This window comes from Pristiophorus japonicus, chromosome 22, assembly GCF_044704955.1.
Source record: "Pristiophorus japonicus isolate sPriJap1 chromosome 22, sPriJap1.hap1, whole genome shotgun sequence".
Lineage (NCBI taxonomy): Eukaryota > Metazoa > Chordata > Chondrichthyes > Pristiophoridae > Pristiophorus > Pristiophorus japonicus.
In genome coordinates this window covers 7,782,774-7,798,195 of record NC_091998.1, presented here as the reverse complement: position 1 = coordinate 7,798,195, position 15,422 = coordinate 7,782,774, and positions in this window count along the sequence as shown.

Here is a 15,422-nt window from a genome sequence, read left to right as displayed (position 1 = left end):
ACGGACAATTGATCGGGACAATCCCTGTGTGGAAATTCTACCCCAGTATCTTTAAAAGAAATAGAATTTCTGCATCGCTGTTCAAAACCCCAGGACGTCCCAAAGCGCAAAACAGCCAATGAAGTACTTTTGAAGTGTAGGAGGCACTGTTGTAACATCGCCCGTCTCCGCCCCTGCCTCAGCTCATCCGCTGCTGAAGCCCTCATCCGTGCCTTTGTTACCTCTAGACTCGACCACTCCAACACACTCCTGGCTGGCCTCCCACATTCTACCCTATGTAACCTTCAGGTCATCCAAAACTTGGCTGCCCCGTGTCCTAACTCGCACCAAGTCCCTCTCACCCATCACCCCTGTGCTCGCTGACCTACGTTGGCTCCCAGTTAAGCAACGCCTCGACTTCAAAATTCTCATCCTTGTTTTCCAATCCCTCCAAGGCCTCATCCCTCCCTATCTCTGTAATCTCCTCCCTAAACCTCTGTGACTTTTTACCTCTCTTTCCCCCTTTAAGATCCTCCTTAAAACCTACCTCTTTGACCAAGCTTTTGGTCACTGCGCTAATTTCTCCTTAAGTGGGCTCGGTGTCAAATTTTGTTTTTATAACACTCTTGTGAAGCTTCTTGGAACATTTTCTATGTTAAAGGCGCTCTATAAATACAAGTTGTTGTTGTTGTAATGTGGGAAACGCAGCAGCCAATTTGCGCACAGCAAACTCCCACAAACAGCAATGTGATAATGACCAGAAAATCTGTTCCTTTGCTATGTTGATTGAGGGATAAATATTGGCCCCAGGACACCGGGGATAACTCCCTGCTCTTCTTCGAAATAGTGCCGCGGGATCTTTTACGTCCGCCTGAGAGGGCAGGCAGGGCTTCAGATTAACGTCTCTGGAGTTGGAGAAAGTTGAGAACTTTTATTTCTCCAGCAGGCTCCCTGGCTTCAGCTATTCTGGTTATAAAAATAAACGACCTTTCCCATTTTATTTACTCGTGAAGCCTTGTGACTTCTCCAATTTCATTTATTTGAATAACGTACATTTGTAACGCATCCCTTGTGTACAGAAGGGCCTCTCAGTTCACAGAGTGGCGACTGACTACGGATGTTGAGCAGGAGGAAAATAAAGGGTAAACAAAGTTAGGGCATGCGTCAAAAGTCTGGATGAAGCAAAGGTTTTTTTTTAAAAGCAGGGAGGGAGTTGTTGATACATACGATAGATAATCTAGTCAGTAAATCATGCTTTCCTTAGCAATTATATTGCCTTTAATATTATCATCAGTGTTATAGTTCTTTTTCTGTCTATTCTTGCCTCAGTTAAACCGGATTATACACTCCAGCTGTACTCTGCCAACTTTTTTGGCCAGGGCACCAGAGATAACTCCCCTGCTCTTCTTCAAAATAATGCCACGGGATCTTTTATGTCCACCTGAGAGGGCAGACGGGGCCTCGGTTTAACGTCTCATCCAACAGACGGCACCTCCGACAGTCATCATCATCATTATCATCATAGGCAGTCCCTCGAATCGAGGATGACTTGCTTCCACATCAAAAAGTTCACAGGTGTTTCGGATCCCGAACTAAATTTTGAAGGGTGGAAGATGCCTGTGGGTGGATTTATTTAACGTGGGGTGGCCGTTGCACACCAGCCACCACACGGGCTTGACAGAGCTAGGTCTTGGTCCAGTGGCAAGGGTTAACCAGGACGACTGGAGACCAGCTCTGCTGCACGGACCTAGTGCGCTCACGTATCGCAGTGTGGGCTGGTCCGTGCTGCCCCTGGGCCCTCGCCTCTCCTGGGCCCCGATCACGTCCCTCCACAGTCTCTCGGCGCTCCTTCGCCCCTCAGCCCTGCACTGGGAGTATCAGCTCGGATTTTTGTGCTCAAGTCTCTGGAGTGGGTCTTCAGCCCACAACCTTCTGACTCAGAGGCGAGGCTGTGCTGCCCACTGAGTTACAGCTCGCCCCATTTCTGTTTAAACTCAAAGCTCTCTGAAAGACCCAGGTCTGTGTGAGTTTGCTGCTGTTTAGCTCGGGACAGGTCCCTGCTTCCCTCCTGCTCTTTATCCGTTGGCCCCTGCGGCATAAATATGTGTGCAGATGTTGGGTGAGGATATTTGTGATGCCCCCCCATGACCGATTAGCCGGGTGATACTCGAGTCGCCTGTAATGTTTGGAGGGTCTGTGGTTGTGCACAGTGGCGGCAGCCTTTAGGAGAGAACCGGGAAGAAAATGGGGAGGAAAAATGAGTTCAGCAGAAGTATATAATTACATGCATCTCAGAAACAAAGGGAAGTCCCACGATTGAATCAGCCGGTATGGCAGATCGAACGGCGGCACTAGGACCCGGGGGTGATGGGTTGTGTCATTTGAGCCCGCTTGTTACAGTACTTTTGCAACTTATAACCACTTCCTTTGGGGCCAGTCACAACTGAGAAGAGAGCGAAGGGTTTGTTTTGCTCAGTTCAGGAGCACTTTGATATGCAAGAACCTAAAGAAGCACATTTAACTGCGAGTACTGAACTCACAAGCCAATATTTTAATCATTAAAACAGGTTCCACATTGGATTAACTCCAAACTCTTGAGAGTTTGTTCATTTTTGTAAACAAGCACAACTGGAGGTGTTTTAAAATGAAATACACACAGGATAAATGGTCATATTCTAATCTTTGTTCCTCCTCAGTTGGCTGGCTTAATAACTTTCCACCCATGGTTCAGGTTTGGAGCCATTTATATATAATTAGTGTAAAGCTCCATCATCATCACAGGCAGTCCCTCGGAATCGAGGAAGACTTGCTTCCACTCTAAAAGTGAGTTCTCAGGTGACTGAACAGTCCAATACGGGAATTACAGTCTCTGTTACAGGTGGGACAGACAGTGGTTGAAGGAAAGGGTGGGTGGAGAGTCTGGTTTGCCACACGCTCCTTCCGCTGCCTGCGCTTGCTTTCTGCATGCTCTCGGCAACGAGACCGAGGTGCTCAGCACCCTCCCGGATGCTCTTCCTCCACTTAGGGCAGTCTCGGGCCGGGGATTCCCAGGTGTCGGTGGGGATGTTGCACTTTATCAGGGAGGCTTTGAGGGTGTCCTTGAAACGTTTCCTCTGCCCACCTGGGGCTCGCTTGCCGTGTAGGAGTTCCGAGTAGAGCGCTTGCTTTGGGAGTCTCGTGTTGGGCATGAGACACGGTAGAGCACTTTCACACATTCACTGAGCACCGTTTATGTGGTAAAACGTCCCAAGACGCTTCACAGGAGCGTTAGCGCAGATCTGGTAGTTCTAAGATGGATGCTGTGCCTGCCCACATGAAAACAATCACTGCACTTGAGAGAAATTCATTGCAAAGAGCTTGAAGGTGTTTCTGAGTGCTGTGACAGGGCTGTATAAATACAAGACCTTTCTGTCTTTGGTTCTCTGCCTCCAAATGGTAAAATGGAACAGCATTCGCTCCTTAAATAAAAAACTTGCATTTATATCATCATCATCATAGGCAGTCCCTCGGAATCGAGGAAGACTTGCATCCACTCTTAACGTGAGTTCTTAGGTGGCTGTACAGTCCAATATGAGAACCACAGTCCCTGTCACACGTGGGACAGATAGTGGTTGAAGGAAAGGGAGGGTGGGACAGGTGTGCCGCACGCCCCTTCCGCTGCCTGCGCTTGGTTTCTGCACGCTCTCGGCGACGAGACTCGAGGTGCTCAGCGCCCTCCCGAATGCACTTCCTCCACTTAGGGCGATCTTGGGCCGGGGATTCCCAGGTGTCGGTGGGGATGTTGCACTTTATCAGGGAGGCTTTGAGGGTGTCCTTGAAACATTTCCTCTGCCCACCTTTGGCTCGTTTGCCTTGAAGGAGTTCCAAGTAGAGCGCTTGCTTTGGGAGTCTCGTGTCTCGCATGTGGACAATGTGACCGGCCCAGTGGAACTGATCGAGTGTGGTCAGTGCTTCGATGCTGGGGATGTTGGCCTGGTCGAAGGCGCTAATGTTGGTGTGTCTGTCCTCCCAGGGGATTTGCAGGATCTTGTGAAGACATCGTTGGTGGTATTTCTCCAGTGACTTGAGGTGTCTACTGGTCCATGTTTCTGAGCTATACAGGAGGGCGGGTATATATATATAGCGCCTTATATAATAGCGCCTTTCTCAACCTCAGGATGTCCCAAAGTGCAACACAGCATATTAAATACTTTTGGAGTGTAGTCACTGTTGTAATGTGGGAAACGCAAGCTCCCACAAACAGCAATGTGATAATGACCAGATAATTTGCTTTAGTGATATTGATTGAGGGATATATATTGGCCCCAGGACACCGGGGATAACTCCCCTGCTCTTCTTCGAAATAATGCCGTGGGATCTTTTACGTCCACCTGGGAGAGCAGACGGGGCCTCGGTTTAACGTCTCATCCGAAAGACAGCACCTCCAACAGTGCAGCACTCCCTCAGTACCCGTACTGGGAATGTCAGCCTAGATGTTTGTGCTCAAGTCCCTGGAGTGGGGCTTGAACCCACAACCTTCTGACTCAGAGGCGAGAGTGCTGCCCACTTAGCCAAATGAGGTCTGCTTTGCTGGGAGGGGCGGGGAGGGGGTCGTGGGGTGGTGGCGGGGGGGGGGGGGGAGAATTGAGTGAACTACTGGCAAATTTGCAGACACAGCGTCTGATGGTAAATGTCTCCAGATGGTAAGTGGCCGGGGAGGATAGCACAATGGCATTCTGTAAAACGTTCCTGCATCAATACAGATCGCGAGAAATCAGTTGAACTGGTTCTTTACCCCATTGCTGTGTGGGGTCTTCTGTTGCATAAACCGCCGATCACGTGTCCCCACCTAACAGCAGCTTCTGCTCTTTGAAAAGCAATTCAACAATGGGATATAAATGCATAGTCTTCGACAAAACGTTACTGGAAAAGTCCCCACAACAGGTTCCAGCCTGCCCGCTCACTCAGACAGGGAGTGCCACTGACTCAGGTTCTCATGAAGTGGCAATTAATGTATGATTTCTATAGCAGCTTTCATATCCTCAGGATGTTACAAAGCACTTTACAGTCAACAAATTATTATTAAAGTGCAGTCACTGTTATTTTGTCGACAAATGCAGCGGCCAATTTGCGCACAGCAAGCTCCCACAAACAGCAATGAGATAACTGACCAGATAATCTGTTTTCGTGATGTTGATTGAGGGATAGATATTGGTCAGGACACCGGGGAGAACTCCCCTGCTCTTCTTTGGATCGTTTATATTCACCTGAGAGGGCAGACGGGACCTCGGTTTAACGTCTCACTGGAGTTCAGAAGAATGAGAGGGGACCTCATAGAAACATTTAAAAGTCTGACGGGGTTAGACAGGTTAGATGCAGGAAGAATGTTCCCAATGTTGGGGAAGTCCAGAACCAGGGGTCACAGTCTAAGGATAAGGGGTAAGCCATTTAGGACCGAGATGAGGAGAGACTTCTTCACCCAGAGAGTGGTGAACCTGTGGAATTCTCTACCACAGAAAGTTGTTGAGGCCAATTCACTAAATATATTCAAAAAGGAGTTAGATGAGGTCCTTACTACTAGGGGGATCAAGGGGTATGGCGAGAAAGCAGGAATGGGGTACTGAAGTTGAATGTTCAGCCATGAACTCATTGAATGGCGGTGCAGGCTAGAAGGGCCGAATGGCCTACTCCTGCACCTATTTTCTATGTTTCTATGTCTCATCCGAAAGATGGCACCTCCGACAGTACGGCACTCCCTCAGTACTCTCTTCTTCTCTTGGGCAGTCCCTCGTGTCGAGGATGACTTGCTTCCACACCGAAAAAGGGATGTGTTCACAGGCGTTTCAATGAAGGACGTAATATTCCGGATCCCGAACTACATGTTGAAGGGTGGAAGATGCCTGTGGGTGGATTTATTTAACGTGGGGTGGCCGTTGCACACCAGCCACCTCACGGGGCTTGACAGAGCTCGGTCTTGGTCCAGTGGCAAGGGTTAACCAGGACGACTGGAGACCTGCTCTGCTGCACGGACCTAGTGCGTGCACATATCGCAGTGTGGGCTGGGCCCGTGCTGCCCCTGGGCCCTCGCATCTTCTGGGCCCTGAACTCCCGCCTCTCCTGGGCCCCGATCACGTCGCTTTGCAATCTCTCGCCGCCCCTTCGCCCCGACCGCGCTGCTCCTGCTGTACCTGCCCACGCTCCAATCAGCGACCTGGATTAAGGTGACGTCCAATCCGGTCGCCCTCCTCCAAGTCGTCGCCCTCCTGTATCGGCTTGCGCTGTCCCTTGCAGTGACACACTGTCCATGGCCCGGCGCCGCTCCTTTTAAGGCCTCGGTCTGCCGCTGGTGTTTTCTCGCAGGTTGGGGCCTCAGCACTGCACTGGGAGTGTCAGCCTGGATATTTGTGCTCAAGTTCCTGGAGTGGGACTTGAACCCACAACCTTCTGACTTGGAGGCGAGGGTACTGCCCACCTACATATACCGAATCAGTGGGAATATGATCAGTTGGTGCGATGTGAATCTGCATGCAGGCGCTTGAGACCAGCACATAAATACTGTCACAACACACTGGGGTAGTTCTCGAATCCGTGCGATAAAGTAATGAGTCACCTTCCCGTTTTACATCTAAAACAATTTTTATTTCCATTGACATCAACAACACCAACAACTTGCATTTATATAGCGGCTTTAACGTAGCGAAATGTCCCAAGGCGCTTCACAGGAGCGTTATCAAACAAAATTTGGCACCGAGCCACATAAGGCGATATTAGGACAGGTTTGGTCACAGAGGTAGGTTTTAAGGAGCATTTTAAATGAGGAAAGAGAGGTTTAGGGAGGGAGTTCCAGAGCTTGGGGCCCAGGCAACAGAAGGCACGGCCACCAACTGTTGAGCGATTATAATCAGGGATGCTCAGGAGGGCAGAATTAGAGGAGCGCAGATATCTCGAGGGGGGTTGTGGGGCTGGAGGAGATTACAGAGATAGGGAGGGGCGAGGCCGTGAAGGGATTTGAAAACAAGGATGAGAATTTTGAAATCGAGGCGTTGCTTAACCGGGAACCAATGTCGGTCGACGAGCACAGGGCGTGATGAGTGAGTGGGACTTGGTGCGAGTTAGGACATGGGCAGCCAAGTTTTCTGTGACCTCAGGTAGAACCTCATTGTCTGTCTCCCTGTCCTTACTAACAGGAATATTACTAATGCAACAGAAAAACTACACATTGGAAGAGTCAGGATCTGCCGATAATTCCCAGTGAGTCAGCAGTCTGATTGCAGCCTTTGTCGTTTACTGTCAATGAGACAGCAGAACTCATGTGACACCCACAGCGCAGTTTCCCCGGTCCATCTGCTCCATCCGATCTTGCCTGTCACACCACACCAGCATCAAGCAAGGCCACGCAACAGCACTTCCTATAGACCCAGGAGCTAAACAATTAAGAAATCCAACTGGGTTGTGTTAGCAATCGAATGCGCGTGATTCCTTGAATTAACTCGCTTACTGCCAGAAAAGAAAGATTGCGTATTTATTTAGCGCCTTGCACAATCCCAGAGTCCCCCATCGCCCCTGCGTTCACTGACCTGCATTGTCTCCCGGTCTCCGAACGCCACCACTTTAATATTCTCGTGCTCAAATCCCTCCACAGCCTCGCCCCTCCCTATCTCTATAACCTCCTCCAGCCCCACAGCCCCCCCGAGATCTCTGCGCTCCTCCAATTCTGGCCCCTTGAGCGACCCCGCTCCCTTCACTCCACCATCGGTGGCCGTGCCTTCAGCTGCCTGGGGCCCAAGCTCTGGAATTCCCTCCCTAAACCTCTCCGTCCCTCTCTCTCCTCCTTTAAGATGCCCTTAAAACCTACTTCTTTGACCAAGCTTTTGGTCACCTGTCCTAATTTCTCCTTATGTGGCTCAGTGTCAAACTCTGTTTGATAATCGCTCCAGTGACGCACCTTGGGATATTTGACTACGTTTAAGGCGCTATATAAATATAAGTTGTTATTGTTGTCCCAAAGCACTTTACAGCCAATGAAGTACTTTTGAAGTGTATTCAGTGCTCTAATGTTGGGGAAAAAAATTAAATTACTTGAACACTCAGGTTGCTTACTGAGGTTATTTTCTAATTTTCCAGCTTGGTTAAGGCCGTATGTTGATAATCAGCTTCATCACATCAGTCAGAGGATATTGTTTCTTGTATGTTTTAGTTTTCAACTGGGATCTTCTGAGTTACCGTTATATTCCATGAGTTCCTTTCACTCTTCCTGTGCCCGTCCAGGGAGAGGGACCTCTCTCACTGAAGCAAAATACTGAAAATCTGAACTAATAAGAGAAGATGTTTGAAATACTCAGCGGGTTGGGCAGCATCTGTGGAGAGGGAAACAGAGTTAACGTTTCAGGGGTCGGTGACCTTTCGCCTGGAGTGGGAAATGTTCGAGATTTAACAGTTTAGAAGCACGTACAGAGGCGGGGAAAGTGGGGACTGCGGGGGGGGTGGGGGTAAGGGGGGAAGAGAACGCAGTGGTGGGGTAATAGGGCGGAAGGCAGGAGAGATTAAATGGTAAAAGGGACGAAGGTGTGAGGCAAAAGGGCAGTGGTGATGGGGCAAGTAAAGAAATGTCTGGAGGAGGTGTAAGTGGGAACGGTAGCACCCGCTGCTGTCTGACACGGTGGGAGAGGGGGTTATAAAAACTTAAGAACATAAGAAATAGGAGCAGGAGTCGGCCATTCGGCCCCTCGAGCCTGCTCCGCCATTCAATAAGATCATGGCTGATCTGATCATGGACTCAGCTCCACTTCCCTGCCCGCTCCCCATAATCCCTTATCGCTCAAAAATCTGTCTATCTCCACCTTAAATATATTCAATGACCCAGCCTCCACAGCTCTCTGGGGCAGAGAATTCCACAGATTTACAACCCTCTGAGAGAAGAAATTCCTCCTAAACCTCAGGGCGGCCTCTTATAACTTTTATAACTCTTTTACCCGATCGCCCGCGGGAAGCAGCCGACTGGGATTTAAGAGGAACATAAGAACATAAGTGATCTAAAGTTGCTGAGCTGAATGTTGAGGCGGCAAAGTGCCTCATCGAAGGATGCGGTGCTGTTTCCCGAGCATGTGATGTGCTGTTCAGCCCGGTTTCAGCACTGCACAGGGCAGAGACCCGTACACCAGCAGAGTTCCGAGTTAGAGCGCTTGCTTTGGGAGTCTTGGGCTTTGAAGGATCTTGCGGAGACATCGTTGGTGATATTTCGCCAGCGATTTGAGGTGTCTACTGTATACGGTCCACGTCTCTGAGCCATACGGGAGGGCGGGTATCACTACAGCCCTGTAGACCATGAGCTTGGTGCCAGATTTGAGGGCCTGGTCTTCGAACACTCTTTTCCTCAGGCGAATGCAGGCTGCGCTGGCGCACTGGAGGCAGTGTTGCACCTTGTCGCCGATGTCTGCCCTTGCTGACAGTAGGCTCCCGAGGTATGGAAAATGGTCCACGTTGTCCAAGGCCGCGCCGTGGATTTTGATGACCGGGGGGCAGTGCTGTGAGGCAGGGTCAGGCTGGTGGCGGACCTTTGTCTTACGGATGTTCAGCGTAAGGCCTGTGCTTTCGTACGCCTCGGTGAAGGTGTTGACGATGGCCCCAGGTGGGCAGAGGAAATGTTTCAGGGACACCCTCAAAGCCTCTTTGATAAAGTGCAACATCCCCACCGACACCTGGGAGTCCCTGGCCAAAGACCGCCCTAAGTGGAGGAAGAGCATCCGGGAGGGCGGCGAGCACCTCGAGTCTCATCGCCGAGAGCATGCAGAAACCAAGCGTAGGCAGCGGAAGGAGCGTGCGGCAAACAAATCCCACCCTCCCCTTCCTTCAACCACTGTCTGTCCCACCTGTGACAGAGACTGTAATTCCCTTATTGCACTGTTCAGTCACCTGAGAACTCACTTTTAGAGTGGAAGCAAGTCTTCCTCGATTCCGAGGGACTGCCTATGATGATGATGATGATAATGATGATGACAACAGCAGAGCAGTTTGTGGGTTTACCGTAACCGTCCGGCAGAACCAGACAGCGGATGCGCAGGCTTGATATTATCGTGGTTCAATTGCACAAGGGCCAGCACACCACGACTGCCGGACGCACGGGGCTTTGTGCAACCGGTGATAGCTCTGATTGCAACACAGGCAGGGCTGGCCAAGACTGAGACTGCTCTCCGGGAGGGCAGCCAGAGTCTGTGGACAAACTGAAGTCAGTTGGTCAACATTTCCGATCGAAAGACTCTTCCTCAGGACAGAGAATCACACCACACAGAAGGAGGCCATTCGGCCCATCGTGCCTGTTCTCTTTGAAAGATCTGTCCAATTAGTCCCATTCCCCCTGCTCTTTCCCTATAGCCCTTCCATATCAAAAATAAGAGAAAGACTTGCATTTCTATAGTGCCTTTCACGACCACCGGACATCCCAAAGCGCTTTTCAGCCAATGAAGTACTTTTGAATGTAGTCACTGCTGCAATGTAAGAAATACGGCAGCCAATATGCGCACAGCAAGCTCCCACAAACAGCAATGAGATAATGACCAGATAATCTGGTTCTAGTGGTGTTGATTGTGGGATAGATATTGGCCGGGATATATCCAAATATTTATCTAATTCCCTTCTGAAAGTTACTATTGAATTGCTTCCACCACCCTTTCAGGCAGCTCGTTCCAGATCACAACTCGCTGTGTAAAAAAAAATGTTTCCTCACCTCCCCCTCTGGTTCTTTTACCAATTATCTTAAATCTGTCTCTTTTAGTTGACGGCCCTCCTGCCAGTGCAAAGAGATTCTTCCTATCTGCTCTAACAAAACCTTTCAATTTTGAACACTCTTTGAAAATATTCAAGGAAGAATCTTTGGCAAGGGTTGCCAGCTGTGATTGGACGTATTCCTGGAGATTTCTTCACAGAACCTCACACTGCAATAGCCACAAACCCCACGCTGAAATAGGTCTACCCAGCAACCGGTTTCAGCAAGTACCATGTACTGATTTTGTCCGTGTACACATGGTTGCTGGGTAGACCTATTTCAGCGTGGGGTTTGTGGCTAGTGGAACGAGAGGTCCTGTGACAAAATGTATTCTTCTTCTGAGGCGGTCCCTCGTATCGAGGATGACTTGCTTCCTTGCCAAAAAGCGAAGAGTTCAACGAGTTCACAGGTGTTTCAATGAAGGACCTAATATTCCGGATCCCGAACTACATCCTGAAGGGTGGAAGGTGCCTGTGCGTGGATTTTTTTAACGTGGGGTGGCCGTTGCACACCAGCCACCACACGGGCTTGACAGAGCTAGGTCTTGGTCCAGGGGCAAGGGTTAACCAGGACGACTGGAGACCAGCTCTGCTGCACGGACCCAGTGCGCGCACATATCGCACAGTGTGGGCTGGGCCCGTGTTGCCCCTGGGCCCTCGCCTCTGCCGGGGTCCCGAACTCACGCCTCTCCTGGACCCCGATCACATCGCTCTGCCATCACTCGAGCAGCGGCCTGGGAGCAGCGAAGCGGCCCCGACCTGCGAGGGTACATCAGCGGCAGGTCGGGGCTTTAAAAGGAGCGTACCATTCCAGGGAGCAGCACGAGTTAGTGCAGAAGGGCGACGGCAGTGAAGTGGGCGACTGAATTGGACATCATCATAACCCAGGTTTGTGATTGGAGCATGGGCAGGTACGACAGGAGCGGCGAGGTCGGGGCAAAGGAGCGGCGCTATGTGTAATGTAATGTCTGGACTGTATCACAATATACTTGAAAAGTCATGTAAATCTATTATCAGTTCCATGTACTGCTCTCATCTGTATATGTAATGTGATTTGCGGATTGTAGTGCAATGTATCTTGGAACGGAATGTAAATCTGTTATCCGTTCCATGTACTGCTTTAATAAAAACAGAAAATGCTGGAAATCTCAGCAGGTCAGGCAGTATCTGTGCAGAGAAAAACAGAATTAACTTTTCAGGTTGATGACCCTTCGTCAGAACATGCACTGCTTTTATCTGTATAGTGCTATATGTAAAAATGTTTTGTGGCGGAGGAGCGGTGAGGGATCGTGGCGGAGGTGCGGCAAATGAGGGTACGGGACCCAGAAGAGGCGAGGGACCAGGGGCAGCACGGGCCCAGCCCACACTGCGATGTGTGTGCACTAGGTCCATGCAGCAGAGCTGGTCTCCAGTCGTCCTGGTTAACCCTTGCCACTGGACCAAGACCTAGCTCTGTCAAGCCCGTGTGGTGGCTGGTGTGCAATGGCCACCCCACGTTAAATAAATCCACCCACAGGCATCTTCCACCCTTCAACTGGAGTTCAGGACTCGAACATCGGGTCCTTCATTGAAACATCTGCGAACTCATCTCTTTTGGTGTGGAAGCAAGTCATCCTCGTTCGAAGGACCGCCTATGATGATGATATGCTATATGTAATGTGATTTGTGGATTGTATTGAAATGTACCTTGAAAGGCCATGTATTGTATTTTGCCAAAATTTTATGAGTAAAGTATATTTTTGAAGCAAAAAACAAGTCCCAACAGCTTCACATTGAGCTTCCAGCGTGTGGGAGCGGCCGGGTGGGAAAGTCGGCTGGCCAGGTGGTGAAACATAGAATGCACGAGGATAACCTTCAGGAGTTTACGCCTTTTATGCGTTGATTCCAGTGATTTACGGCTGGTGCCAGCACCAATAAAGAAGTGACCCCTTTTAAAGGTGAACTATCAATAAACGGCAAATTAAACCGAATTTAAATGAAACTAAACCAACCAAATCACAATTTGGTTGCCGGGGGTGATGATGCACTCCAGTCCCTCCGGTGCCCACCAGTTGCGGAAGGCCTCGAGCGTACCGGTGGACACCGCGTGCTCCATCTCCAATTTTAGGGGTCACAAATTGAAGTTGTATAAGGTTAGATCTAGGTTAGATGACAGGAGGTGGTTCTTTTCCCAGAGAACAGTAGCCCTCGGGAACAAGCTGCCGTTTCATGTGGGTAGATGCACACTCATTGAATTCCTTCAAGCCAAAGCTGGATTTGTTTCTGGCTGTGGCGGAGGTTAACTCTTACAGAAGGGAGGCACTGCAGGGAATTTAATGGCCAGGGTGATCTCCTGGACTGGTTTCGATCCCCTGGATGGGTTGGGGAGGAATTTCCCAGATTTTTCTCCCCAAATTGGCCTTGGATTTTTATCTGTTTTTTTTGCCTCTCCCAGGACATCACGTGGGGTGGAGTGTATATGTTGTGACACACAAGGTATCGCAATGGCTCAATGGGCCAGCTGGTCTTTAGCTGTCCGCCATTGTTCGTATGACACCCGGGCGCGAACGCAGCTGCGGGAGAGAGGCTGGCAGTCGGGCCGTGCCCAGGAGCAGTCCCACGAGGAGGCCCTCCAACCTGCCCGCTCCCCTCCGCACTGGGTGCCCAAAGATCAGGAGCGTGGGACTGAAGTGCAATCAGAATTTGAGGAGCAGCCCCTTCAAATATTGGAAGAGGGGCTGCAACCTCATTCCGTCGTTGGCAAGCCTTTATTTACATCGTGGGCCGCCCCGACCTGTGTGGGAACACCACCGCGGGTTGGGGCTATAAATAGAGCTGGAACGCCGGGCCCTGGAACACCGTGGGCGGAGGTGCGGCGAATGAGGGTACAGGGCCCAGAAGAGCCGAGGGCCCAGGGGCAGCACGGGGCCAGCCCACACTGCGATATGTGCGCGCACTAGGTCCGTGCAGCAGAGCAGGTCTCCAGTCGTCTTGGTTAACCCTTGCCACTGGATAAAGACCTCGCTCTGTCAAGCCCGTGTGGTGGCTGGTGTGCAACGGTCACCCCACGTTAAAAAAATCCACGCACAGGCATCTTCCACCCCTTCAATTGGAGTTCAGGACTGGAACATCGAGTCCTTCATTGAAACATCTGTGAACTGATGTGGAAGCAAGTCATGCTCGTTCGAAGGACCGCCCATGATTTACAGAGACACACATAACGTGTACTCCCCAAAGTAAGCTTTCCCCCATTCCCGAGCCTGCGCCCATATATGTGAACACAAGAGAGTCCCCAATTAGGCTAGAGAAGTTGGGGTTGTTCTCCTGAGAGCAGAGGAGATTTGATTGAGGTGTTCAAAATCATGAGGGGTCTTGACAGGGTAGAGAGAGAGAACCTGTTCCCATTGGTGGAAGGGGCGAGAACCAGAGGACACAGATTTAAGGCGATTGGCAAAAGAACCAAAGGCGACATGAGGAAAAACCTTTTTACGCAGCGAGTGGTTGGGATCTGGAATGCGCTGCCTGAGAGGCAGACTCAATCATGGCTTTCAAAAGGGAGTTGGATAATTACCTGAAGGAGAAGAATTGCAGGGCTACGGGGAAAGGGCGGGGACTGGCTGAGGAGCTCTTGCGGAGAGCCGGCACAGGCTCGACGGGCCGAATGGCCTCCTTCTGTGCTGTAATGATTGAGACACACCATCCTATTACAATTAGCACCAGGTGTGGCCCACAGTGCACTGTTACAGCAGCTACAGGTACTGAGAGGTTCCAGGTGAGAAATTTGCGTTACAGAGCGTAACTAACAGAGAGGCCTTTTCACATCAAAGCACCTTAATTGTGGCTTACAGCATCTTTGAGGTCTGCAATGTAAACACTTTTCAGACGATGTAATTCAAAGCCATCATTTTAGCACTGGAAGAGCTGAAAAGATCCTTCACACTCGACAGACGTCCAATACTAAATCGCCTTTACCAGCAAGTTCAAGCTGATCTGCATTACAATTGCAATTAGAAACACTGCAAGGTTACATATTCCTATAATTAAAACAGAAAATGCTGGAAATCTTAGCAGGTCATTCTCTCCCTCACCATGTTGGGTTTATTACGGCAGCTGATCGGCAAAACAGGCATAGAATGGTTACAGCACAAGAGGCCATTCGGCCCATCGAGCCCGTGCTGGCTCTCTGCAACAGCACCTCAGCCAGTCCCACTCCCCCGCACCTACATTACAACTGTGACACTTCACAAAGTACTTCATTGGCTGTAAAGCACTTTGGGACGTCTGGTGGTCGTGAATGGCACTATATAATTGCAAGTCTTTCGCGCTCTTTCTTTCTCTCTCTCTCTCTCCCTCTCTCTTTCTCTCTTTGTCTCTCTCTTTCACTCTTTCTATCTTTCTCTCTCTCTCTCTCACTCTCTCTTTCTCTTTCTTTCTGCTTTTCTCTCTCTCACTCTCTCTCTTTCTTTCTGCTTTTCTCTCTCTCGCTCTCTCACTCACTCTCTTTCTTTCTGCTTTTCTCTCTTTCTCTCTTTGTTTCTCGCTCTCTTTCTTTCTTTCTCTCTCACTCACTCTTTCTCTTTCTTTCTGTTTTTCTCTCTTTCTTTCTCTCTCTCTCTCTCTTTATTCCTTCCTTCTCTCTTTCTTTCCTTCTAGTGCCACGCACTGAGCCACGGCTGGTTTTGCTCCTGCCCCGTGCTGCACATGCCCCACAGGTTGGAAGCTGA